Genomic DNA, 26,838 nt, shown 5'->3' with positions numbered 1-26,838 from the left:
GGGGAAATGCATGAGCTCTGCTTGTGCAGTGGCAGTTCCAACCTGCTGACATATGGTCGTAACTCATGAGAATTAGGTTGTACTTCCGAGCCCTAGAACTGCTGCCAAGTTGCCAAGTCACCCATGCAAGACAGGAGTCCCAATTAATAGTAATGCAGGTTACTGGCTTTCCCAGGTGTATTCTATATCCTGTGAAGTTTTCTGTTTATACAATGGACTTTCAAGGTAAAAATCATTGACTAGTACTCATGCCTGCAAAGTATTTTACATCTAGACTACAGTGATACATGAATAACTGAATTTCTTTCTTCTTCGTGCTGACAAAATGTACAAAAGGGTTGCATATAGGGAAATTAAGGAGAAACAAAATGTGAGCTTTAGAAAATGATAACACAAGTGCAATTTAGCATAATATAAAGTAATTCAAAAGTGGATGCTTAGGAGAAGCTGGATTTTATGGGATTCATATCAGAAATAGTTCTTAAAGACAGATTTGAAGAAAGGAGAACAAACATAATGATTTTAAAACTTGAACAAAAAGCCAGGCTTTGGAAAAATTGCTTGTGGGAGAAATAGGTATGTAGGTATTCATGGCTGTTACAGCTGAAATTCTGAATACTATTGGTACCTTTGTGTGAAGGCTAACACCTTAGTCACAGCTTAACAGGGGTGCATTACTAGTTTGGTACTTACATAAACAGTCCAAACGCAAGTATTTTGTTAATGGCTTATAAAATCTACTCTGATTAACAAAATTAGTTTTGACATGTTTTGCTTCCCGAAAACATGACACTGCCAAAAAGGCCAGTTTTAACACTCTTGTGGTTACAGCCCTGTCAGGGAGGATATTAAAGGAAACATTAACATCATTCTGATGAGGCAACATTTTAACCTTGATATACGGAAAACTACTGACTTTTTATTTAGCTTTGAAGTATGATTTTTGTTTTATTGGTTGTTTTTGCTGACTATAACAATAGAATTGCAATTACAGGAAATCTGTGGTGCTCTGTGTGTGTGTGTGTGTGTGTATATATACATCTACCTTAGACACAAGAGGGATTTTGCTAGTATTGGTACCTCTAACTACAGAGAAGGACATAGTGCTGGCTAGAAGTACACAGTCCAGCTCTAGCTATGTTAACCCATACATCTGTGGTATGACAGCAATGGTTGCAGAAGTTAATAGGAACTTCTGCTCAGCAAGGCTAATGAGGGAGATCTGACTGCCTTATTAACATGACTGTAATGTATTTTGTATTAGAGGTACCTTGTGCAGGTAGTGCAGGTAGCAGCATACATCGCTGCACTGAGTCATGCAGATGTGAAAGTGCTAGTCTTGATGACACAGAAGACTTACAGAGAGAAAAAGTCTGAATGACATGCTATCTGGTTTTCTTTCACAGCCCCAGGCAGCAACATATATTTTTTTTTAACTTCTTCCCCTGATCAGTTCAGTTTTCTTCCCTTAAATTTTTACTGTCTTGTGCAGGGACAATAGATGTAATGGTGCTGCAAAATAGAATAATACAGCCTGACTTTGCTTAGGAATCAAAAGTTTGAGCACAATCCTGGAAGGACCCACCTGAGTGATAGCACTTAGGGGCACACTTGTCAGCACGTTGCCTGATGTACCTACAGACCCAGAATATATATATTTGCTATAGTTACTCATAAGAGAGCTGTGCTGCACCATGTGGACGTGCTGCCCTGGGCTGGCAGGGCAGCATGGGGTGCTTCTGTGCTGTACTGTTCTGTCTGATGTAGACATCCACTGTGTGCCTTGTGCAACAGTACACTGAGCAGTGTCACTACTTTGATAACAATGCATGTAGTTATTATTCTTGCTCTGTTCTGAGTATGTTTGACTTTTTTTTTTCCCCTCTTTGATGGGAAAGAAAGCAGATGTGCTTCAGAGACTCTATAAACTTAAGGCAGTTAAAAAGAGGAAAACACAAACAAAATAACCAGATGAAAGAATGCATGGGGGGAATAAGGATTTTCAGAGCTTAACATCTTCTAGTTTCAGATCAGATGACTGCTTGTCACTGTGTTTCTTCGTGCACTATTAAACACTTAAAAGTGCCATCACGTTTTCAGTCTATTCTGCAGAGGTTTGAGTCATGCAGCATTTGAAATCAGGTGGTCAAACTCAGTGCCTTGCTGTAGTAAACATCCAGAGAGTCAGTCACTTGTTCTACTAAGGCAGTTTCAAGCTAAATACATTTGAACAAAACCTGCTGCAACTTTGTGAAACGTCAGCACACAGAGAAGCTGACAGTTATAGTATTATCATCTGGGGATCACTCACTGATAAGTTTTCCTTGCTTGAAATTGGTCTGTCTTACAAAATAAAATTGTTACTTGAGTGAGTTACATTAAATCCAACTAACTAATGTTAGTTGAGTTACTGTAAAGGTAAACTGCTGGGCTGAGTAGGAGTATGCATGGAAGAGGAGGAGGCATAAAGACCTTGTCCAGATGCTTTTTATTAAGTTATCTACATATATCTTGGAAAAGAGAAGGAAAAGGAGATAAAATTAAATGTTGATGTTGTCATGACTGATCTGTAACCCTAGCAGAGGAACTCATATTTTGTGTTCCCAAGTAATGTTTTGGAAAGAGATTAAATGGGAGGCAGGAGCAGCTTCAGTCTTCATGCTGATTGTGCAATATGAAAACCATATATTGTGCTGTCACCCTACAGAGCTGACATGAAAAGCACATGTCTTGTAGAGCCATAGGAGCCCCATTGTCAGCAAACTAACCATGAGCTGATATAAATTCAGAGAACAATAACTCAGCCTGGCTCTGTCTGAATGTGATTATTTTGGTTTTGCCTATTTCTCATTAATGATCTTATTTTATATCCCATATACCTGCCCACTATAATTTACTTTGAGAAGAAGGATTTTTTTTTCTTCTGTTTTATTAGAAAGATTTAGGAAGTTAGAGATTAGATATTGGATTTTGGACATTGCATTTAATCAAAGGTTTCTTGCTTGCCTGAAGGAGAGAGATGTTTCTTTTTACTTTTATATTTTTTGCAGGTTAACTGAGTCAATCAGATGTTGTGCTGTCGCATGATCCAACATGCACAGGGTAAGTGGAGTAAAGCGAGAAACATGCTGAAGGCATGTGGGCAATAATAATGATAAGGGTCTATAACCCCCTTAGTACTCTTACTAGCACAGAGAATATAGTCCTTCAGGCAAAATGCAGAAACTTGTTATTTTTGCTATCTTTCATTTTATTTTGTAACTCTCTGTATTCTTTTGTGTCCCAATTTAGTGGTCAGGATATGTTATAAGTACATAGACACCAAGGAGGAAACTGATATATTCTTTCAATTATCAAGTTATCCTATGTTTTTTATCATAAGGAGACACAAATTTAAAATTTCAATACTAAGAAACACCAGGAAACCCAACACCATGTTTGTGCTTCTGCATCTGTAATTTATTTCTTTTTTTAGCTATTTGAGTTCATGTGCTCAAAGGGGATAACATAGGCTTTGAACTGGATACAATGACCGGAGTTGGCTAGCTCAGTTCCCTGGTCAAGGAGAGGAGGGTGTTTAACACTTAGGAATGGGTTCCATAGAAGCCAAGGCACCAGTTTTGTGACACCAGAGAAAGATGCATAGGGGGTGCCTGAGGGAACGCATGCCTGAACCCCACCTCCCACTGGACTTAACCTCACCTCCACAGCTTCATTGGAGAGTGGTTTGTCCCACTATGAAGAGCTTGTCTTTTTCAGAGGCATAAGCTGTCTTTTGAAAATGCTGCTTGCATTCAGAATGCCATAATTTCCCTTAAAATGTTTCAATTTATTTCAGTGTATAAGATATCATATAGTACTCCGCTTTACAGAGTGGTATAGTGCTTAGGTAAAACTGGAATTCAAAGAACACGATTTACTGCCTTCCCTGCTACACTGCTGTCGTGGTTAAACCCAGCTGGCTACTAAGCCCTACGCAGCTGCTCACTCACTGCCTGCGCTGTGGGATGGGGGAGAGGATCAGAAGAGCAAAAATGAAAAAACTCGCAGGTTGAGATAAAGACAGTTTAATAGGTAAAGCAAAAGCCATGCACACAAGCAAAGCAAAACAAGGAATTCATTCACCACTTTCCATAGGCGGGCAGGTGTTCAGCCATCCCCAGGACAGCTGGGCTCCAGCACGTGCAATGGTTACTTGGGAAGGCAAACGCCATAATGCCAAATGTCATCCTCTCCCCCCCTTCCTTCTTCTTTCCCCAGCTTATACACACTGAGCATGACATCCTATGGTATGGAACACCTCTTTGGCTAGCTCGGGTCAGCTGGCCTGGCTGTGTCCCCTCCCAACTTCCCTTGTCCCTGCAGCCCTCCCCCTGGCAGGGCCCAAGAAACTGAAAAGACTTTGACTTAGTGTAAACATCACCCAGCAACAACCAAGTCCATCCATGTGCTATCAACATTGTTGTCCCACCAAATCCAAACCACAGCACTGCACCAGCTACTAAGAAGAAAATTAACTCTATCCCAGCTGAAACCAGTACTTGCCCTGGTATTTGCCTTATTTTATTCTGTTAAAACATAATTGGGAAGGGAGGGCTGTGTGATATCTCTTATGTAAAAGGCAAATATTTGCTGTTAATATCCAAAAAGATAGGTTGCTGACTTTAGTGCCTTCCTCAGCTCATTTGTCTGGCTTCCCAAGCTATGAAAAGAGAAAGGGAATTCCTGTCACATTCTTTTCTACACAGCTTTGGAGAGCAAGAAAAAAAGATATAAGAAAAGGTTTTGTTACTCTGTTATGAGAAAACATCCTTGAAGGAGAGAGTTCTAGATTTTGTTCCATGTTCCTGGAAGCATTTATATAAAATGACTAAATGTGTTGGCTAAAATATACAGTGTAGGAGGCCTTACTGGCGAAATACTTTCCCTATTGGATTACATATTCCTACTCAATCTCAGACTCTCTTAATGGATAAAATTTGAAATCTCTGTTATACTGTTACAGTGAAACAGGCAGGTATGATTTCTCCATCCTAATAAACCTGGACCTTGGATGGATATTCTGGTCACTAAAGCCAATGGAGGTACATTTCTACACTGTAACAGAAGTGGTGAATTTGTATGATATGCAATTTCAGCAGTGAAATATTTTAAAACACGGGGTTCACCTGGATCCTAAAGAAGACTTGAGTGGTGACTGAAACATCATCAGGCGTTGTTTATTTGGCTATATAATTCAAAGATGTGCGTTGTTGGCATTCCATACCAAAAGTACTATATATTTTGTAGGTTATTGACAGATATAGATGGAAACCTCACAGTGTGGGTTTTAAGAAGGAGTTGTGAAGTAAAAAAAATCATCTCTACTTATCTGCATGGACAGAAAGCTGATAGCCAGCCCATTCCTCCAGATATGTGAATCTAGAGCAGCAGCCCTCTGGGCTTGCCAGGGAAAAAGCTGAAAGTTTTGGTTAAACAAGCGTTCTGTTTTAGCAGCGTTCTTGGTGTGAGTAGCCAAGGAAAACAGAGCCAAGACACCTGCCTTGATGACTGAGCTACAGAGAACAGCACTCTCTGTACAACCAAAAAGATTGGTACAGTTTATACTGTACCAGGGTAAACGAGCTGCTCTCTAAAAATCCTTTCTGAAACAATAGATTTAAGAATTCCCTTTAGCTTTAAACTAACACATGAAAGGGAGATATTTGTTAAATCCTAAGGCACAGCTTCTGTGTACTGCACATTCACCAGTCAGTCTGGAAAAGTTATATGATTGTTCAGTTCATTATCTTCTTTTATACTTGATGCAAAACTAATTACTCACAGAGATTGTACTGGATCATAGAAATGGGTGCTGTGCCCAGCCTGGCAATATTAATGTTTCTGCATGAAGAAATCAGCACATTTTGGGGGAAAATAGAGATAGAAATGATTGCGATATTTCTGTAAAAATAGTGGTTTTTTTCACACTCACTGCAGTCTTCAGCTCACCATTAAAGCATTTTTTCAGAAGGGAAACAAGTAAGTGGAAGTAGTTAAAAAGTACAGGAATTCCTAATCTATCAGAAAACACAACACTGAACTAATGTTCTTATTTTACATGTCTCTTTGCATAATATTTTCTAAATAATCAGAGTAATTATTTTTTTAATAAAAAATATATATTGTTTCTGAAAATGAACATGGATGATCAACATTTCAACATCACCAGAAATTTTTAATACTTGTTTTTTTCCCTATGGGAGCTTTAGATATACAAATCTGTTTCCTACTGGCTGCTATTCTCCCACTTATAAAGTTCCTCAGAGAACAATACTGGGCAATTGTCCAGCTATGAAATGTACCACAAAGAGCCCATAGACTGTTAAAACTATACTTTTATTTAAAAAATAAATTGATAAGTGCTTTATAGTTGAGAATAATTACACATACTCATATAGAAAAAGAGAAACTGCTCTCAACAAATACTTAAATGAGTAACTTAAACAGACTTGAACTTGATCAATTTGACAAAGACATCAAAGTTTTAAGAATCTGCAGGCTGTTAAATATCTGAACCTCTCTTTGAGTGTACTTCCTGCATTGCTATGGACATGATTATCATGATACACAAAGTGAGATTAAACCCAGAAAATCAGAAAAAGTTTACAAGAGATTAATTACTTCTGTGCATCCTAACCAGCTTTGGGTTAATTTTTTTCCTGGATCTCAGTATTGCTGAGTACATTAAAAGCCAGCTGAGTGAAAATAAGTGAAGGTGAAAAAAATGGTGAGTGGGAATCAACAGATTGTTTGGTCTCAAATATCTAATTCTTTTAAAACATATCTATGTAGCAAATTCATCAATAATGCTGGAAGAAGGTTTTGGGTGTAAAAAACTAAATCAAATGAATGATGTTCAAAGTAAGGCAGCCTGTAAACTTATAATTCTGAAAAAAAAAATCACCATCAAAAGCTAAAAACAAAGAAAAAGACCTTAAAAAAAAGCTAAAACAATTAATACAGTGCATCCTATGACTAGAGAACAGGGTGACAATGTGTTTAATTTCAAGAAAGCATTACATTACAGTTAAATTTTGCTGTCCTATTTTGGCACATGCATTTTAACTGTGCTGGAAGTTCACAGAAGAACTGATGGTATATGTATATGACAGAGGAGTTGACTAATGACAAAAAGATTATAAAAGTAACTATGAGTATCTATGGTAGGTGATGGTTAGAGAAGAGAAGGTAAAAGAACAAATATCACCTTGATGCTATAAAGAACAAAAAAGAAAAGCCTTACTTACGTTATAACATAATAATAATAATATTAAATGAAATACAGAGAAATAATTAAATGTGACCTGACAGTTAAGATAAAATAATGACACTTAAACAGAATAAAGTCTTAGTCCTTTGCAAACTAAAATTATGGTAATGATTATTACAGTCCAGAAGTAAATATTTGGCTTTCTGAAAGCCACTGGCGTAGAGCCTATTGGCTTGGCTGGGATCAAGCATTTACCCCTGTTTCTCACCGGCAGCAGGGCGTTCTAGAGGTAGATCTTTCTGTAACTAGGTTCTGTGCTGCAGATACTAGTAACTGCTGCGTCTGTAAACGCTGCTAATAGAATTCTGGTTTAGGCCAAGATAAGTCCTGTGAAGTCAATGGAATGTCTCTGAATGTACATTTGTGAAAATCACACTAAGACTTTGTCCTTAACTACTGCTTCTCTTGTGTCCACTTCAGAAAATTCCTTAGCGAGGCCAAATGGTGCCTTATAGCTGGGAAAGCCATCAAATCCCAAAGGTTCCTGGAACACTAAGTTCACAATCAACATTTTTATGGGAAGCATCCAGCATATGGATAACAGCATGGGACTTCCAGCAACAGATTCAAGCGAGACTCATTATGCTGGGTTAACGCCTGCTTGCTAACAAGTATATATGTCCCATGGAAGACATTTTCCTGCCCTGGCACATCACAGATTGCTTATGACTGTAATTAGTGGGAGACAGTGTTTACTACCTGGTTATAGTTCTCTTTCATATTTACACTTTGATCATGTTTCATCCTACCTAGTGTTGCTGTGGGACACGGTGTCTAGAGAATGCTCCTTTCCACCAGCATTCTGCTGTTCATTATTAATACAAACCTAAAAATCTCACTCTGTGTTTATGTGAACAGGATGGCAGAAGCAAGAAACCCACAGAACAAGACCAGTGTTACTACAAATCACTGAAGGTTCCATGCAGACTCCAGTGTTAAGAAATCAGAGTAAGATTTTTACTGCAAGGCCATAAGCTCTGTAATACCAAACAACACTGTGACTTTACCATGCTGCTTGCCAGATGCTTTAAGTGAACAGCCTCTCAGAGCAAGTCTACACTCCAGACAATAATTAATTTGGAGTAGTGTGCTTTTGTGTCTAGTACCTTAGTCTGTCTGCTTTTCAATTTATTTTATTCAAATTGGTTCAGAATTATATCCACTGTGCTGCTGAATAGACTTGTCTTAAACAGAGGATTTGTTTTGTATTTTTCCATGTCAGTAGAAACTTTGGTTATTCACTGCCCAACATTCAGTGAATAAAAGGTAGACAGAAGCAAACACATAGTAGTTTGAAGAAAGGTGTTTTCCTGCCCTCTGCAACAGACCAAATCTGTGAGATGCTAACTACCCACAAGCCGCGATGTGCAATAGCTTGCAGGAATGGAGAAGGCATCTTGTGCCATATTCATCTCAGGGTTAGGCAGTATTTAAATCAGTCAATACCATTACATTCCTCTTAAGAGTCTATTACTAGAAATAAGAAGTTGCTTTGTAAAAAAGGGCAAAGTTATACTTACAGGACACATTTAATTTTTAGCATTGCAAGATTAATTTTATACAGTTTTTTTTTTAAGTAAGGGAGATGGCAGGCGCACAGAAATACAAGATTCGTTTTTTTGCAAAGCACAGAGCTGAGTAACATTCACTCAGGGTTGAATGGTAGTTCTGCAGCTTTGCATTAGTGTTATTGCAGCGATGCAAAGAGGAATTATTCCCATATTATTTAACTCTGGGGCTATAACTGGAAATATGTCACCTACACAAGTTAGATGAAGGAGCTTCATAATGCTTCTTCTGCATGTATAATAACAGGTTTTGATAACAAAAAAGAAAAATAAACAAATAACTAGTTTTCTTCAAATTTCTTTTCTTGTTTTAAAACAAGGGACTAAGCCAAAACAAAAAAAGCCCAGTTTGTCTTTAAAAGTGTGATTGGTTAACAAACCGTTACAAATGAAACACCAAAGGTATTTGCACTCAGAAAGTCAGGCCAAGATCTCGTCTCTTTCTTGTTTGGTTCATATTAGACACTAATTAAACAGTTTGTTATTATTTATGTAATGATATTCCCTGAAGAACATGTTTTCCATACCTTGTTACGCTGATTATTCTCTGCAACAGTCAGTTTCCTTAAGGCTTCTTTTCCCACAACCTAAATAGAAGACAGCCAAGCAGACCAGACCCCTGACTCCTTTTGATTCTCATAGCTTTTTAGCTTTTGTAACGATAATAAATACTAAGTATTGTGATCTCACATCATGCAAAAGCCTAGTAGTTTTGAGATATTTTGCCTTCAAGAAAAAAAAAAAAAGCAATCAAAAAATTATAACTGACTTACTGTGTTCAAGTATTTCAGAAGCTAGAATGACTATAGTTTAGGGGTTAGACCAGGAATATGAAAACTTTGTCCAGTCTCTGCCATTGCTAGACCATTTGTGTTTGACCTTGGACAAGTTGTTTGATCTTTATGTACTTTAATTTCTAATACCTTAAGCAAGGATAATGGTGTTTCTTATCTTGCACCCTTTGACTGCTTTACCTGTTTTGACCACAGTACTCTGGGGCTGAGGAGTGTCACTTGCTGTTTACAGAATGGTTCAGTAATGGAGCATTAGTCACTTTTAAATATTTTTTTCGTTTTGTTTGCTAGTTCTCCAAATGCCAGGCTACTTTCCACAGAAACCTTGCCATCCCTTACAACTGTAAAGTGCAGATTGCCTTTCTGCAAACTAATTCCTACAAACGCTATCTGCCTCTGTGTAGGGCAACTTCAAAGCCAGCCAGAGCTTCCCCTTACAAATGACTTTTGTTGTTTGCTTGGTGCAATCACCACAAGGACGAATGGAATTCATGGAGGTCCAAATCCTATACCCAAGGCAGCTAAATACCTTTTGAAGTGTGCTTAAAACAAAACATTGGGGACATCTGAGCTTTATCCAGGGAGAACTCAGTATGAAAGAGTAGCTATTTTAGCACTGGAACTGCCATGGGAATAGTTCCATGCCACAGTGCAAACACTGCCATAGGATCTTCCAGCTATTAATCTTCTGGTTTTTCAAATTCAAGCCTCTTCCTAAAGCTGTAGAAAAACTCCATATTTGCTCTGGTTTGTTCTTAAAAAAAAATAATTAAAAAAAATCTTGGTATTTCATGTAAAAGTGGCTTCCGTAGGCAGAGATCTGACACCTCAAATAATGATAAAATAGTTTTACCAACTACAGAAAATATAGGGTTTTAAATAATTAGCAACTGCTTTCAACAAAATTAGATCGTATCAGATTAATTTCATCTATCTTATTTAGATATTCATGGTGGCATGAAAAGCTCAGGTTTTGACTGAAAATATGTTCCTTTCTTCCCTGTTAGCATCTTTGACAATATTATTACTGAAGGTACAATGCCCATCCTTGGATTTTAAGCAGAGAATTATGGTGACCACCTTGTTAAAGTGTATACTGGGAGATGTTCACATATCCTAGAAAATCCCCAGAGACATTCATATTTTTCTAAGAACACATCCTGGGTTTGGAGGTTTTTAATAGCCCTGCAGAACATTTCTGCTCTTGGACAGCTGAGTGGGTTTTCAAAAATTTCCTCAAGGTGAGCCACAGAATGACACTACTAGTGTTTCACAGGGGAAACCACTGATTTACAAATAAAACTCAAGGTTTACCACTAAAATATGTGTTGTTTATATATAGGTTTTCAGCAAACCTATTTTTAAAAAAAAATTCATGAAAACAAGATGGTAAAAAGCACCTGTCATGCTATTTGGTTTCTTTGGTTTTTAATTGAAACAAAGCTGACTTTCTTTTGTTTACAACCTGCACATGAATACATATTGCCAAAAAAAATAATTTAAAACTACTAGTGGAAAAATAGCCTTAGGCTTTGCCTGCAGCATTTTTAATGGTAACTATTGAGTGTTAAGAATCAAGCACAAAACCAATAGGTAACTGTTCTTAAAATACATATTTTTAATGGAAATTTGCCAATGAAGTAGTGTAACATTCTGACCCTAGTGTCTTGAAACTGAATATAACATGCAAATCTTACAGTCCTCTGGATCTTAATGTCTAAAAATCCTTGGGGTAATTTGTGTGTCTTTCTTATTAACTCTCAGCACAAGGTCATATTTGGCTGCCTAGCACTGTCACAGGTGAGAGGCCTGAGAACTGTGGCACCAGCTTTTCCATTTCTTGTATCCTGGCCCTTTTATAGCAGCTTGGCCTTAAAGCCAGAAGGAAAACTGAGTTTCTTTAAAGGGAATCGGTGACTGTCCTTCCACGAAGGCAATTCCGAAGATTAAAGTCTCATGTTCTCTCACACGAATAGTACAGGTCTGTCAAAATTCTAAAACTACATCTGTGGTTTAATTGATATATTTTAAATTAACCATGTACTTAGGAAAAATAGCACTTACTAATGTTTCTTGTCACCAACACATTACTTAGCATTGTATAAAAATTACCTATTAATCCTTATAATAGTCTTTTTAGTTGAGTTTGAACACAGAGCACTGACTCCCTGTGCAAAGTCCAATTACCTAAATGTCCTACTTGATATGGTAAATTTTAATCCTTTGATTTGAATTACCCTGAGCATTAGGGAAATGCATTTTATTAATGCTATTTTTTCACTCAGAAATTACTCCAATTGGAAAGAAGGTTTCATGTAGGCCACTCTCTGTACACACAGTAAGTCTCTTCTGTCTACATTTTTACATTTTTAGGTTGGATTATACTGTTTTAGAGATGTTCTTTGCATTCTCTAATGGTGTAATAGTCAAACAGTTAAAGGAATTTTATTAATTCTGAAAGGTTGTATAAGTGCCCCTCAAAAATAATATTTCTGTGTAACAAAAAGAAATATTTGCTTCTGTTATATAACGATTTTAGGTTGTGTTAAAAAGTTAACTTTTCAGGTCACCTACTGTGAAGTTATTTGGTTTCTCTTACAATTTTTTCTTTTCTTTTTCATTTTTTCTCCCTTAGGCTAGCTCTTTGGGATAAATTCATGTCTCTGTGATACTGGAGTAAAGGAATTCAAACCAACATAACCATAAGCTATCCACCTAAGCGGTTTTAAATTATTACGTAATGCATGGTTGCTTTAACATGATTATGTATTAAAATGAAATAATGTGAGAATTTTAGGTTAACTTTTGAAAAGCCAAATTGAAGCTGAGTTAGAAAAGACAAAATGGAAAGGTGATATGACAGAATTTGATAGCTTCTGAAAATTTTAATCTAACACTGAAGGGCACTGCATATGGATGTTGTGTTAATTGTTTTCATTGCTGGGGATTGTTTCTAGTGTGAATTTGTAACAACTGATGAGTGTTAAGTCTCAACCCAGGGAATTTAATTTAATATAAGTTATTGTAAATTAACATATTTTTAATTACTGATTCATGTTTTGGGGGAAAAAAAAGAGAAAGCAAACAATTAAAAACACATTTATGAAACACTTTTTGTCCCCTCTTTCATGTTTCAGCTTCTCTTATTCACCATGTTGCTCTCAGTGAGGTGATGAGCAGTGTACAAGGTTGGGGTCATGGTTTATTTCTTCTGTTTCGTGCTTCTTACTCATTTTCTTCCATTGATCCTTGGTTTTTGCAGCTTCCCTGCTCCAATGTGGGTCCTCCAAGGGCTGCAGCCCCCCAGCAGCCATGCAATGTTTTTCCCTGACTGTGTCTCCAGCTGTTTGCCAAAACAGCTCTTTACACGTCTCTTCTTTGTGCCTCCCAATGTGTGTCTATTGCCCTTTCTGAAAAAAAGCTTCAGCAGAGGCACCATGTGTTTTTCTGGCTGGTAGCAGTTTTGGTATGCGATGGCTCATTCCACCCATGTCAGCACCGGCTGGATGTGGCACGGGGAAGAACACAGCCTCCTCCCGCACAGGGCACCTGGCCGCCCACCACTGCCTAAGCCCTGTCAGTTAAGGCTAATACATTTCACCCCTTGCTTCTGCAAAACTCTGTGTGAATGCATATCCATTATAAAGTCTACTTTTAACATCATTACAGCCTTAACATGCATACATTACAAATTCTGCCCTTCCATCTGAACAATAGGGTCAGCGTTTTAAGACCATGTGCATGGGTTCAGTAAAACTTCATTCTTCCTCCCTGCAGAGAAGGTTATTGAGGCTAACATAAAAAAATAAAATAATCATGTATCCTGTATCTGCTACAAACCTTACTCCTTGCCCCTGCAAACCACAGAACTGAAAAGGTTACAACAGTCTGAACATCTATCCACTACAATCTCCATTCCTTGTCTCTGCAGGCTAGATCATTGGTTTTAACATCATAATAATCTGACCTCATGTTAAAAATCTGAGGTCTTGTCCTGGCCCAACACACAGCCAAAAACATTATAGCAGCTTGAATAGTGATCCATTACAAAGTCAAATCTTTTTCCCTCCATGGGCTTCTCATCTTTGGTGGAGCATCAGGATCAGGCCATTGCATATCAAGTCCTTCCATCAGCAGATCCCAGAGCCCTCTTGCCTTGCACAGGTCCCCAAGCTTCCCATAGCAAAGCCCTCCTGAGTCAGCTAGAACCCAGCAGCTGCGGTTTCCCAACACCTCCAAAGCAATTGCATGAGTATCTCCTCTGGACAGTGGCTGTAAGAAGCCTGCATTTCATTAATTTTACTGGGAGTAAAGGATCACTGCATGATGCTTTGTATAAAACATTAAATTTGGCAGGCTTCATATCACTGCCTCTGTGAGAATATTGTACGGTGGAATTATTTTAGGTCCAGATGAATTTCTGTTGCCTACCACAAAGTGGGAGAAGAAGAAAGGGGAAGAATTAGTTAAACTGCTTCAAAATCAAATTTCAGCTTCAAATCCCAGGCTCTAGCTAAAACCAAGCATATTGATGATGCATTACCACTTTTAATTACATTTTTTTCAATACTAAGCTGACATTAAAAGAAAGAGAGAGAGAGAGTTGTCAGTTTTACCTTATCAGTGACTTTAACTATGAAGCATGCAATAGCATTCAGCCATTAAAACCAGTTTGGGATGAGCAGTACTGATACTGTAATTAAAAAAAAAAAAACAAACCACCACGTACAGGGTAGAAAACAAAATGTCTAGATGATAGCAAAAGAAAACACCCTCACCTTCACTCACATGGATGTGGATGATCTACCAATTACAAAACAAAAAAGAAAAAGTCTTGAAAAAATGTACTGTTTTGCAAAGTTGCCTTGGGTCTGTGTATTATATTATGCTTTTACAAAGCAGTAGCACCTAAGTGGGCTACAAAGATACTTATTTTTATTGGCTCTCAGGCTGTACCTGATCGTTTACATCAGAGTACATAGTACATAGTCTGGTCATGAAGGAGAAAATGGATTATGTCAGATTCTTCTGTTTCAATGTTTAACAGATGCTTTTGTGGGAACTGATTACTGAAGAGGATGCTCAGAGTATGCTGGGGAAAAAAAAAAAAAGAAAAAAAAAAGAAAAAAAAAGAAAATCAGTGTGGATCATTCCAGAGTAAGAAAAAAGTATATTTGTCCCCAAAAAGCCATATGAAATGTCATTAACTTGGCTGCTTTAGAAACCAGTTTGAAGATTACTTAGCAGTGCTAAGTGAAAGGCTGGAAAACCACCACTTTGGTGAAAGTGAGAAATGAGCCACCCCATGCATTCTCTTCAGCTGTGCAGCTGAACTGTGCTGCAAATATTGGAGAGGATGAGACCTCACTGAAACTGGAGCTGCTAGCTGTGCTTGCTCCACCGGTATCACACACTGTGACATTTTCTTTAACATGAACACCAGACCTATATCTCACCCTGGCAGGATTTTGTTTTATACACAGTTCAGAAATAAATTTAGCTCCCTTTGAACTCCTGTCTCTGAAATCATAATTAGGAAGTTCCTTCTGACAGGGCAGGTACCCTGTTATGCTGAGACAAGGGAGGGTGTTCACATTTCATGAGCAGTTTCCATCCACTTTAATAAATTGAGGAAGGCTCTTTTTTATTCCTCTCTATTTTTTCCTGTTGATGTATGCAAGCAAGTCTTGCTCTTTGTCCTAACCTGCTTCAAAGTCCTAACACTTTATGCCACTGTCAGTCAATGGACAGCATCGTAAATAGCTGATAAATTGTAATAAACAAGAATGTATTAATAATGAAATTAGATTGGGAATGGCTAAAATGCAGAAATCACACACAAAGTTAGTGGCCAGTCAGCAGGAGAGGGAATATCAACTTCAACTATCAATTAAAACAAGGTCACAGAGCCAGAAATTAATCTAGTGGGATCATTTATTTGTGACAGGAATAAAAAACAAAGCAGAAATAAACAGTTTGCAACGTCTGAAGCTAAAAATAGGACAACATGGCTTAACTAAATTTCAAGGGAATTGTCTCTGAAAAAAAAAAAAAAAAGAATCCTTATATTTTAGTCACCTCAAAATCACTATGGATAGTTGAATTGATGTTGAGAAATAATCACTACTGAATGAAAACTTACATTTGGAAAAGGTTCAGGAAACCACCTCTTGCCTCACTGACCTCCAGCTAACATTTCTGTTCTCTGTGTTGGAGCGCCAACCCATACTGTGGGTTTGACAGACCTGTGATGGTAGATAGTCTGGAAATTTACATGCTCAGTCACCACTACTGTATCATAGGTTATGAATGTTGCTGGTGGACAGCTTCTTCTTATATGAAATATACCTCAAAGAAATAAATGTAAAGGCTTTCATCAGGCTAATAGAAGCCATGGGCACTTGCTAAGAAAATTAAAGTTTCGGTTCTTTTCTGATGTTGAAAATAACTTAATGAAACGATTTTTTTTTTGTTGTTGTTAAAAGCAGACAGAAAACAATCAATGATTTAAAATGGAATAAAAATTGATTACACTATACAATGACTTTATATTATTATTGATAAAAATATATTATCTAGATAGCATTTGGATATTGCATATTGCATATTTTATTACCAAAGCACTTTAATGATATAAAATATATTATTCTGTTCTTATGCAACAAATATATTTTATTAAAATGTTATTGATGCAGAAAGAGAAAGAAGGAAGTCAACATTGTCAGCTGCAGCATTTTACCCAGTATACCTCAATGCAGATAACTATACTGCAGTTACTGGATATCTGAACATCCACAACTTAATCTTACGTTAATTGCTACAAATGTTCAGCACTACAGGAAATTAAAAGTATCTCAGGTTCATGTTTTAATTCAGAGGCTTCTTAGAATTAATTTTTTTCTGGGTGGTTTACATTAGGTGAAAAATTTCCTCCAAATCACAGCACTCATTTCATTTTGTGTGAACTAGATTCATGTAGAAACCCCTATTACGTAAAAAATAAATACATTATCATTAAACATTCATGATAAAATCTGAATTACTCAAAAATTCACAGGTTTTTTTAAATAGTTTCTTAAAAAAAAAAAAATGCTATACTTTCTAATTGGTTAGACCTTTCTCTGCTCCATAATCTATGAGCTGGCTAGATGAACGTGGAATTAAATGCTTATTGTTAAAAATGAGTCAAAACTAAAATATAAGTGCAACAAAAGAGGACAAATTACTTCATGAAACTATAAGAGCTAATTTACAAAGTATAAACACACCTATTTTTTTAAAAATAAAATTTCTCCATCTACCTACAATTTGACATCTACATTCATATATTGATCATTTATAGATAAATAGTATTCCTGCTCCTGTTTTTAAGGGAAAGGAGCTGGACTTAGCTCTTAGCTCTAAAAAGTCAATTGCTGCTACATCTTGCTAGAAGGATGATTTTGGTCAGTTTTCCATATCTGTAGATTGCGATAGGACTGAAGGGAAGGCAGTACCAGCATACTCATACAATCAGGTAAATGCAAACTTCCTCCTTACTAATCCATACTGCCATAAAGATGTTTCTTTTTTGAGATCCTGATGGCTGTAAAACAGTAGCTGAATTTGAGATTAGCAAGAGACTATTACTCATTTTGCAGTGTTGCATGAAGTTCAAAGGCTGCTATTTTCCATAAAGGTTTATGGTTTTGCACTTCAGATAATTACATGGGTTTGTGGCTTACTGGGTTATATAGGCAATTTTGGACTTAAATCTACTCCAGAGCCCACATATAAATTAGCTACTTGATTGCGAAGGGTAAAGATTTTGATTAATAGGTGGATAAAAGGCACTTTGCTTCACAGGATTAATAATACTGGTGAACTGTTCTGGCAGAGCTGTGTGTTAATATTTGATCAGCCGTATTGTTCTGGAGTGGTTGCAGCCAAAATGTGTTAAAAAGTTACCACCCCTGTTACACTCAGATTGTTGCTGTCCTTTATCTAAATGAGACGCCACCTCAGGACAACTGTCCATGTAATTGCTCCTTGATCTAGTTTGATCAAAATGTTAATATTTTAAAGCCAAACCAGAATATCCATCCCATTAAAATATTCACACTAGCCTGATGAATCAGTTTGACAGAACTAGCAGAGGAGTGAATATGCATATCTATGGTTATTTTGGCAAAGAAATAGATTCTTCTTTTTTTGTAGGAGGAGAAAGATAGTAAAAACCTAGGAAAATAGTCTCCTAAGCCAGCTCAACTGCAATTACAACAGTATCTCCACCCAAACCTGTGTTTCCTGTTCATGGGACTGTTATAGAAGCATGCTTATTTACCCTTGAAGACTTGTGCTATTGTAGTGCAGAGTCTTCTTTTGCTGTGACTCTTACTGATGCTTAAACAGGTCTTTAGAAATTTTTCATTGTAAAGCCCCTATGTATTTATTTCAGTAGGTGAACGCCTTGCATACGTCTGTGTATAATACACACATATATTTGCTGCAAGAGGCAGTCTTTTCCATTATTTCAAATGTCATTGATACCTAAGAGATAAATTAAAGTGCTGTGAGGATAAATCATAGCAAAATTAAATCAACCAAGAAGCAAATTAATTTTCATCAGTTTTGTTTTTTGTTTGTTTTTGTGGTTTCTTTTTAATGGCTAGGAATAAGCTCCTAAATTTGTACCCAATAATTTAAGCAAATGAGCTCATTGCAAGGCAGTGGGAGAAGGTATTTGCCTGAGGTTACTAAATAAACGGGGTTCATGTGAGACTGGAAAGGTGTAGCTCTGCAGAACAAAAGCTTGTAGGAGTGAGAACCGAGTAACAAAGCCATTACCTAAATGCAAGGAGAGGTGAAAGGACAGTGAGGCACAGGGAGAAGGTATTTACCTTTGAGGGCTGAATGAATGACCTTACAGTATCATGACTGCAAAAAAGCTCAGATGTGCTGAATGTTCTTTTTGTCTGCCTTTTCCCGTATTTTTAACAAATCCATCTTCAAAGGGTTAATAACTCTACAATCTCTTTTCTGTTCTTTGTCATATGAATAGCAACAACCACCATACAAAGACAAACTATTTGATATGGACTTATTACAATATATTGAAATATTTTCAAATAAATGCCTGGTAATTTCATGGAATCATAGAATAATAGAATGGGTTGGGTTGGAAGGAACCTAAAAGATCATCTAGTTCCAACCCCCCTGCCATGGGCAGGGACACCTTCCCCTAGACCAGGTTGCTCAAAGCCCCATCCAGCCTGGCCTGGAACACTTCCAGGGATGGGGCATCCGCAGCTGCTCTGGGTAACCTGTTCCTGTGCCTCACCACCCTCACAGTATAAAATTTCTTCCCAATATCTAATCTAAATCTATCCTCTTTCACTTTATATCCATTCCCCCCTGTTCCATCACTACCTGCCCTTGTAAAAAGTCCCTCTCCAGCTTTCTTAGGCCCCCTTTAGGTACTGGAAGGCTGCAATAAGGTCTCCCTAGAGCCTTCTCTTCTCTGGGCTAAACAACTCCAACTCTCTCAGCCTGTCTTCACAGGGGAGCTGCTCCAGCCCTCTCATCATCTTTGTGACCCTCCTCTGGACTTGATCCAACAGGTCCATGTCATTCTTATGTTGGGGCTCCCAGAGCTGGATGCAGTACTCCAGGGGGGGTCTCATGACAGCTTAGTAGAGAGGAAAAATCACTCTCTCTCTCAACTTGCTGGAATTTGTTCTTGTATAACCCCACATAATTCCTCTAGAAACTTGGGGTGAATTTACAAGTGACATATATTCTTCTCCAATGGAATATTTGGAATGAAAAGAATTTGCTTTTTGTTCTCACTGTAGTATGCAGTGCTAGTTTGGTAGGTAGTAAATGAGCTAAATGTGTCAAATATAATAAAACAGTAGGTCAGTTGTTAATTATCAGTAAATGATTCAATAATGAGACATGAACTTGTGTCTCCAAACTCTATGAGGTTTTCTCTTTCTAACCTGAAGCTCTGGAAAATCAGCTTTAGCTGGCCTTAGGTCTAAGTTCTTGGGATCTTAGTATTCCACCACAATAAAATTTAGGGCATGAATGGAGGTAAATTGGTGTAATTCTAGGCAAATTTCAATGAATGTAAGATATTTCAAATTATTCCGTTAAGAATCAATTAAACTATAATTGGCAGAAAATGTTAGAGAAGTTAAACTAAAATCTGAAGTAATTAAATTTATTAGATAATTACTCAAAATGAAGAGTTTTGGTGTGCTATAAGTGAACTTTTCTTACCTCCGTGACATTTAAATGACCCTCAGAAATAGTTCTGATGTAGATTCAATTGAAGATTTTTTTTATATTAGCTTCCAATATATTTCTATACTTCCACTCTATATAACAAAGCTGTCTACAAATACACTTAAGTCCAATTACATACTTGAGGGCAGAAGGGGTGTAAGAATGATTTCTCCTTTTCATGATAGTTTTCAAGTTTCAAATATTTGAGTTTTTTTTCCTTCCTTCATGCCTTCATTCCTCTCTCTGTGTCTCTGACTTGGAGATATGTGATTTCACCAACCTTCCCTTTACAATCTTGTCTATATGTATGCTTTTTCTGCAAAGTACATTGGCTTTGCTGGAAAAGTGAAATGTCTGAGACTAAGCCCAATTGAGTTTCAAATGGGAACTCCTGACCTCAGAGTCTAAACTTACATATTTTATAAAAGGACCTCATCTGCATGAATTATACCAAACTGTAAAATATGCATCCAAATATGTATGATTCTAATACGTAGTAGCATGTGCAAAATTACAAAAGGGTATAAAAAATGACTCTTTGAAAAAACTGTTTAATTTTTTTTTTTTTAATATTTTCTTGAATAGTTTTTCAGAAAGCTATAACGGTACCAAGGACAGTCTGGATTAAAAATTATAGGATTTATTATTAAACTGAGTGCATAGCTCCTCTAAAGTGCTAATGAGGTTTGCATTCTACTAGTCCATGGTGATGAGCCAAGCAAAATCACAAAGCTATGTAACTCCAGACTAAAAATAAACTTTATCAATATAAAAGAGGTTTTATTGCACATGATATCCTACACAATTGGCTCTGTCCAGATACAGTAGTAAGGATGACAATAAAAAATGAGTGTATTTTTTAAGAAGCACTGTTTTTCACCTTGATGTCAAGACCTTGCTATCACACTAATAAAAATAATTATAAAATGAAGAACAATCAAATACCTTTGAGTAATTATTTTATTGGTATAATGAGTAGTATATCTGTGTAGTGGTAACTCTATAGTAAAGCAATTTTACAAAGATGGTGACAGGACTATTAAATTGTCCATAGGAAAGTTTGAACTAAAGTATTATTTATTCTGCGTTCTGTGAACTGGGATTTCAGATAAGAACTTGCAAAAGATTTTAGCAGACAACATTTCTTGCTTATGTAATGTGAGTTCAGGGATCTTTAAAGGCAGTGATTAAATAATACAGGAAACATTAATGCTCAAATACTCCTGAGTCTATTGAAAGAAAAATGTTCTATACTGCTTAGAAATGGGCTTCTGTCCATGTCTGTCTCAAAGCCTTGTGAACTTCATATAATTACTTCAATTACCTTTTTGGGATGTAAATTAATGAAGATGAACAAATTAAAAATGGGAGATTTTTGTTGTAATTATCTTAACATGTGACTGAAAATGATACTGTTGAAGAAACAACAGAAATTTACTTTGATAATGGAGGAGGGCAGGCAACTTTCTTATGCCATTTGACTCTCAAATTAAAAAGGAAATAATTTTAATCTAAGCCTTCATAAGTTTGAAAGAGAGCTTTCTGATTCTTTTTCTGAATATTGTGACTTCAAAGTTCAGTCTTGTGCAGGGAAGTGGAAGTCAAAGGAGGCTGAGATTTGGCATACTGCTTCCAGCCCCAAATAAGAATTTATTTTATAGAAATCCTGCTGCAAGTTCTGACTTTACTCATGGATATTGGATTTAAGGTGACTGTTCTAGTAATTTATCCACATTTCTAAAATAACAGTAGAGCACCAGATTTTTGTTATGACTAAGACTATATTCAGAATTTTAACTCATGTCTAATATTCTTCTCACCTTTTTTTTCCTATTTGAGTGCTGAATGCTTACAGCAAATTTGTTAGCAACATTAAGAACTCCAGCTCTATGTGATCTGACAGTTTATTTTAGCACTTTTATATCCCTCAGCACTAAATAACAGATAATAAAAGTATTATTAATTCATGCTTGGAAGCTGTTCAAAACCAGTTCTGTATAAAAATCATAGTCACACTAGTGCAACCCTTTTTGGAAAGAAGATTGCAAATGCAGTGTTGAAAGCCCTGGTACTGTTAGTTTTTCGAGACCTACATATTATGAGGAATGGCTTGAAAGAAATTCTGAATGATCTGAGCGGGCAATACTGTAATAATTTCTCTAAAATTTTCTAATTACACAGAACATAGATAACTTGACTCCCACACTCCTTCAGTTCTGTCAAACTGGACTATATTGCAGTCTGGACTAAATATCTGTAAGGAGTTAACTACAGAGGTCCATGGGGAGCAAATCTTTACAAATGTTTTTTAAACATCAGCATGCTTTAGAGCAGATGTTTTCTGTATGCACAATACCATCCTCATAGGCACTCTGATCTCAGCAAATGAATTGGTAGTACATACAAGCACAAACATTGTTAATCAAAGTGACAGAGAAACTTCATGTAAATTTATATTCCTTTTCAATTTAATTTTTATAGTGGTCTGATGTATTTTGGTTTTCTTCTGGTCATTGTTTTTGTGTTTTGCTTTAGTTTGTTTGTTTTTTGTTTGTTTGTTTTTATGCATAGTGATCTTGTAATGATCAGCCAGGAAATATTTTGTAGCAAAGGAATAATAACTAAAATTCATATCTTACAGTGGCTTAGTAACAGCCTCATTTCCTCTTTCTCCACGCCCTTTCAAGTGAAAAGGTCAACACTAAATGTTTTAGGCATTGAAGCCTATGAGTGTAGGGGTTGGCTTTGGAAAATCAGACCTACTAGGGCTTCAGAGTAGCAGAAGCTCAGTCTGTCACAGGTTTGGGACCCCTGGGACTACACTCTGTGTTGACTGCCTCCCTGCTCCCATATCAGCATTCTGGCATCGCTCAGGTCTGGCATGGAGACGCTATCCTTATACTCTGCTCCTGAAAGCTCTAAAGCTTGATTTCTCAGGCTTGTGTTTCTAACCTGATCTCAGAGACACTCTCTAAAACACATGCAAAGCCTGAATAAAGATACTTCCATGCAGAGAAATACCAAGAGGAATTAGGTTTTGGGCACCTTACTGCAACTTTTATTCAACTCCTCTGAAAACATGAAAAAGTGAAAACATTTTTTAGAATATGGTTGCAAATAAAATTCAGTCACTCTTTTAGATACTTTTCTCATTTTGGAGCTTTTATTGTTATTGAAAAGAATAACACTATTTCCCCGCCCCCCCCCGGGTACTCCTACGTCTTCAACTGTTTATCTCTTTGCTACCAAGCTGCTTTGTGCTTGCATTTACAAACAGTTTGTTCATTAACTTGATGTCCCTGTAGCATTCTGCATGGAGAACACCTGGCAATTTCTGAAAATAATGTTCTTTGCAAATTAAAATTGATACTGTCTTTGAACTGACCCTTCCCAAAGATGTACTGTGAAGAACTCAGTTCAAAAGCATTTCACAGTTATAGAACTCCATTCCTTATTTCTCACCCAGACATCTGTGCCAAGGGACTGGCAAGGTTTTCACAGTTCTTATTCTGACAGGCAAATTGCACCCATAGCAATTTATTATTACTTACTAAATTCCAATCTCTTTATTTCCTCCTCTGTTAAAATGAATTTTGTAATAATGATTTTTTTTTCTTCCCTACTTTCTTTTCAGGGGTTTATTAGTGTATAGCTTCAGAAGACTTATCTCCCCTGTATTCTCTTTGACATCTTCTTAATATATCTTTAAGCTAGTTTAATGCTCTGCCTGCTTGCTATTCTCAATACACTTATTATCAATGATAACTGTAATAGAAACAGTGTTACTTTTGAAAAATGGCTGGACATTTCGTTACTGTCATTTCACTGAGAAACAGGAGTTTGTTTAATGCATATGAAAAATACCAGCAGAAATAAAAGATCAAAAGGGATAAAAAATCAAAGCAATTTTTCTTCTTTTCAGATGCCAAATTGAGACTCCTCAGTGTACTTTAAACAATGATTTATTAGTCTTTTGAGATTGGAGAAGTTTGTGACTTATTAAGGACAAAGTTTTCTTATCCTAAAAAATAAAAGGGTAACAGCATAATGTACTAATTATTCTTCAACTTTATATATTAATGTGTTTCTATACAGAATTCTGTTTCATAGCTGTCCCTACTTCCACATTCCCTGATTTAATAGTTATAGTCCTAACAGAAGAGTAAAGGAAATTAGAACCGTAGTAAAAAAATCTCATCTATTAATGAAAAGAAAGATATTTTCAGCACAGCAACAAAAATACTTTTTTTGCTATATAATTTTCCATTTAATTCATGACTTCATTTTTATCTGTAATCATCAGATTAGGTTTAGTTCCTGGGAAAATCTGTATAACAAGAAAACTTCCACTACACAAGACAAATTGAAAAAGTACATCAGTCTATTTGTGTACAGACTAGATAGAGCACAGCCAGCTCAGTTTTCTCATATAATTAACCCTGAACTGGTTTTTGCATGTTTGGGGTTTTTTTTTGGTTTTGCATTATTTCTTGATTATCTTTTTCTCAGAATGAAAGAGTGAGAGACTATTTGAATCCTTTAAAATGGCAGAAAATTCTCATTAGTATTCAGCTGAAAGAACAAGACAGTGACCATTGTAGGTAAGCTGAAGACTTGGTTGAACCAGAAAGCTTCTTTTCATTTGGCCTTATCATTAAAGAAGAAAAATGAACTAGAAAATGGACAGGAAAAATAAACCCACATTCTATTCAATTAAATCTCCTACGTTTTGTTTGTTTTCTAAACACACCTTCTATTTCACAAAAGCTTGTATGTCTGTTTCTCCAATGGTATCTCTTGGCCTAATAACATCTATCTGGAAATCTTATTTTATTAAGGCATTTGCCACCAGCTATTTCTACAAGTAGAGAACAGATTAATTCAACAACAACAAAAAAACCTCAAGTTGAGAGACATTTGTTAGCGAATTTGTCAAAATTGTTTCACATTATTGTTATGAAATAGGAGACAGTCACCAGTTTTCACTGGATTTTGAGCTTCTGTGCTGGTGGTTCTTGTGTCAAGGACACATGTGTCGAGACTCTCAAAAAGCAGAACGATTTCTCTGTCTCTGCAGACTGAACATCCCTGTAATGATTGGAGAAACCACAGGGCCAGAATCTTAGCAGCTGTAAATCAGTAGAACTTCACTGAGACCAACAAAACTACCTTAATTAACAGAATCTGACTATTACAATATAATTGTAGGTGGTTTTATTTGCAAGACACACTCTGCCTACCAGCAGGTGCAAAGTATGTTCTGTAGTTTAAGCTATTTGTGAGGAATGAGACAGACCGACTAGAACAAAAGAATCTGGTGCAGTTCCTGTGAAAACCCTGGTGATCGAGTTGAAATGCACTTAAAAAAATTTGCCCAGCACTTCAGAGCAACAATGAGTTTTGAATTGCTGGTTGTCTGAAGGGCAGCTCATTATGCATTAGAAACAAAACTTCATTTATAGAAGTGTTTCAGTGGTTCTCCGTGTATAATGTTCAGTCAGGTACTGGTGTGCTTGTACTCAATACAGCATTACACTCCTCAAATTCTGCAACAGATACAGGAATGGTATGTAGCAACTCAAGTGTACCACCATGGCAAGGATTTTGGAATCTCAGTGCATGAGCTGGCAGCGTTCTGTCATATTTTGCTTGAATTTTCAGACAGTTCCAACTCAGATCCACAAAATAACTCTGTTGTGTTGCCTGTGGGCAACCTCTAATGTAAACAGAACAAAGATGCTATGTCAAAGTCACAGCCTCATATGAATACAAAAAAGTGCCATTAAATAATATATGCTTATCATTAAGGAGAAATACTGTCTCACTCAATAGGACAACATTTTGTGTGATATCAAACAGTGACTATAAAGACTGTACATTTTAAAGTGGACAATGTTTTCTATAGACCTTTAAAACTCCAATATTACAGTTTTTAACTACCATCTTGTTTAAACTATTTGTTTCTCTGTTTATGGTAATATTACATCAAATGGGGGATCACTTTTGTTGAGGTTCCCTTATGTAGAACAATCAGGGGAAAAAAATGTAAGACCGAAATTTAAGTTGGTTCTATAATAAAATCTTAATTTCCCAGATTATCACACACATTAAAAATACAAACACATTTCCTTCATATTCTGATCTGTCCCTGACACTTCTAGAGCAATGTCTGTAACTTCCTTGGGGGTCAGTACAAGACTACTTTAAATGCTGAAGTCCCCTTAGACTTCCTTTAGCCACCTAGAACAATGGGTGCCCTTTTTCTTCTTTATGAAGAACTTTGATTAGCTTGATGCTAAAGATCTTATATTTTTACATTTTTTTGGAAGTTGAACTCATTGACAACTACAAAGCTATGCTATGATTACTTTGAGTGGTCAAAACTGAATTCTTTATTCCTTTCATCAAGTAGAAAAATTGTAGGAAAATTCTATATTAACTATAAGTGTAGCACAACAACCTTCTGAGAATATTTTTTAAGGTTTTGCAATCATCTCATTAAATTTTGGGTCTCCAGTTTTGGGTCTCTTCTACTCCACAATATCAGAGAAGCTGTAGTTAGGATCCTAGGTTTATCACATGAAAATGGATGTAATACACATTATATTTTTTTTTTTTTTTAGTCTTGAGATATACAGAATGGCAAAGTTTTTTCTTAGTTCTGCAGTTAGATACCTACCCATAAAGAGCAGCAAGTATTAGATATTTTGTGATAGTACCATTTTGTACTTATGAGCCTATAAGCTTTGACAAGATTTCATAGATTCGGTGTCACATATAGCTTATAGAAACCAATATTCCATTATAATAATATTGTTTCAGTTCTGGGTTTGTCAAATTGGATTTTGTTGTTTTAGAATTGAAAACTATCTCTCAGAATACAATTTTAAATTAC

Source organism: Falco rusticolus, chromosome 1 (assembly GCF_015220075.1).
Source record: "Falco rusticolus isolate bFalRus1 chromosome 1, bFalRus1.pri, whole genome shotgun sequence".
Taxonomy (NCBI): domain Eukaryota; kingdom Metazoa; phylum Chordata; class Aves; order Falconiformes; family Falconidae; genus Falco; species Falco rusticolus.
This window is presented reverse-complemented; position numbering follows the sequence as displayed.